Genomic DNA, 2,561 nt, shown 5'->3' with positions numbered 1-2,561 from the left:
CATTGGTATTTCTTTYCCCTTTTGTCATACTCATGTGGTATTTACACATCGCAACAAGTACCATATGCCATAATAAAAAGGTGGGATTTTATGTGTATGCTTGTGGTAGGAGTGTACTAATGTGAAGTGTCTGTGCCCCAGGAAGCCTCTTTTAAAACATCTTTAGAAGGAAGTGCTTCTTAAGGAAGGAGAAATGGAGTGCTACTTACATCTGTTTAGAAGAAGGAAAAGAAGAGCATAATTCCAGTCAAAACTTGTTTAAAGAAAGTAAGAAGATTGAAGTGAGGGTGTCCTCAGCTGAGGCAACATCAGTACAAAGCCTTCCAGCGACCTTTAGCAAAGGGGAAAGGAATTCTGCTGCTCTRCCTGCCTACAGACCGGGTAGGGTCCTCTCATTCATAGTGCAGGATTCAGCTTTTACTAATTAAGACTTCACAGACTGTTCAACAATGCTGCTTTGTTTTGGTATCGCCCTCAGGCCTTTGCTAGGACCTGCAATGTCATTGTAGTATAAATTTCTCCTGCCATACAGGGGCTTCCCTCCTTTTTTTTTTTTTTTCCCTTTAAGGAGGACAGCTGCTCATTAATATTATACCATGAGGTACATTTTTTTTTGTTTTAAATAAAAAAGCAAGAGTTCACGTGGGCATGCTAAGCTGCCTATTGCTAATACCAGTCTCCTTTGAGTATTTTTCCTTATCACCAGGAAAAGCTCCTATCTCTAGGTGTACTGTATCTCACCCTGGAACTGCTTGCACTTTTTTAGATAACTCGTGCAGCTTCTCAAGTCTCTTGCCCAGTCTAGTGAACCTTCTAACTCACAAGCTGCAGCTGTGCATCTTCACAAACAGAAGAGTTGATGCTTTATCCCAGCAAGGCACTTCCATGTAGGTTCAGTTTGCTGCAGCAGACCCTGAGCAGATGAGTCTCTCTAGTGCTTTCAGCGTTTTGCTGCTGGCTGTGTGCTCCTCAAACTGCACAACCTTGAAGGGAAAGAAGTTTTTAAGTTTTTATTACCGTATGTGGGAATAATCATGCTGAGACCTAAAGTTCTGAGCTCCAGTTAGTTACAATCCTACCTTGCCTTCCTGCCTGGCAGCGGGGCCAGAATTACCTAGTCCCTTAAAGTGTGCAGTGCACTGAAGCACAGTTTTTATGATGGTTGGGCTTGTTTGCCCCTGTGAAATAGCAGAGACGTCACTTCTAGCTCTGCTAAGCRCAGCCTGTTGGTGTTTGGAGTATGTTAAATCCTGCAGAGGGAAAGAGGTATGTTGGCACCCAGGCTCTTTAACGAAAGTTGCTGTGACACAAGACACCCTGTTGTCTTCATGGGACTCGGGAGTGGCTTGTCATCGCGACTTGGTATGAAAAAAAAAGTAATCTGTAAGTGGAAAAGGAGCCTTTTAGGGTGAAAGTAGGAGAAACTGTAGTCTGTGTGAAGAGGGGAAAGGAAAAAAACATGGTTAGATGCCACGAAGTAGGTGGCAGTGCCTTAACCRTATGCGTGTTGTATAGGCCACGAGGACCTCTTCCATCCTTATCAAGGGGAGTGCTAACCTTCTCTCCTTTCATACAACACGGAATGAGTTTGGGCTCCAGTGCCTTTTATATCTCCACTATTCCTTCCATCTTTAGAATAGGGTGAATATCCTCTTCTTTATTTTTGCATTCCTTTCGGTGATCGTTACCTATTCTTCTCTGTTTATAGTGTTCTATTGAGCATATAGCCATTTTGATCGCAAAAAGTTCACGAAATTCGGCTAAAAATGTGCTTTGGGCTGCGAGGTTAATATATTCATCTCTCTCATCCAATCAAAACGCGGAGTGGCAGCCCTTCGGCCGCGCCCTCCCACGGGGCGGGAGCTGAGCACGCCCTCCCGCTTTCCCCGCCCTCGGCGAGTCAGCGCGTACCCAATCAGCGAGCACGCTTAGCCTTACTTAAACGTCGGCAGGATGGGGTGGGGGGGGTACTACTGCCTCGCTTCCGCCTCGCTATCAATGGYGGCCGAGAGGCGGTTCCCGTGGTTGTGAGTTCGAGTCCCGCCTCGGAAGGGAGCCCTCGCTGCCCGGGGGCTCTTCCGTATCCTTGGCCTGGGAAAAGACTGGGAAGGTTGGAAAGGTGAGTGAGGGGGTCGGGATGAGGAGAACATGGAGAAGTGGAGCTGCATGCATTGCTGCTGCGTAAGGGRCASCCATGCAACATTCCCATTTTGCATRGAGGGAAGGGGCTGTCCAGACCCTGGGAGGTCCTACAGATGCAAGGAGGCAAATCCCTCCCTTGTTGCATTTTGTCATTGCAATGGTGCCGCAACGCTGGGCCATGCGCATGTGCACCCAGCCTCTCTGCTCGCACAGCGACTCGTCTGCTGYGGGGACACCAGTGCCATGCAATAAGTTGTGTCCCCTGTCAGGGATGAGCCCTAAAGCAGGATTTGCAGGCAAAACCGTCTAATCTGCGTGGGGTTTATCCATCTTTCGTGGTATCCCGGAGGTTTAAGTGAGAACAGGAGTGYCTGGGGGGATTTGCTAATCACATTTTCCTTCATCAGGGGAGGAATATT

The 2,561-nt window shown here is 47.5% G+C and overlaps 1 non-coding gene across 1 annotated transcript; it reads right to left on the bottom strand.

The window, feature by feature from the left end:
- Window positions 1–1,451: 1,451 nt before the first annotated feature.
- Window positions 1,452–1,579, bottom strand: LOC112956149. Its single transcript, XR_003250995.1, has one exon. It is a non-coding gene; the product is annotated as a U6atac minor spliceosomal RNA (small nuclear RNA).
- Between the last annotated feature and the right edge of the window lie 982 nt (window positions 1,580–2,561).

The sequence above is a fragment of the Nothoprocta perdicaria genome, unplaced genomic scaffold (assembly GCF_003342845.1).
Source record: "Nothoprocta perdicaria isolate Ctin4 unplaced genomic scaffold, notPer1 scaffold_6, whole genome shotgun sequence".
Taxonomy (NCBI): Eukaryota; Metazoa; Chordata; class Aves; order Tinamiformes; family Tinamidae; genus Nothoprocta; species Nothoprocta perdicaria.
Note: the sequence above shows the minus strand (reverse complement) of the source record. Positions and strands in the feature narration are given on the sequence as shown.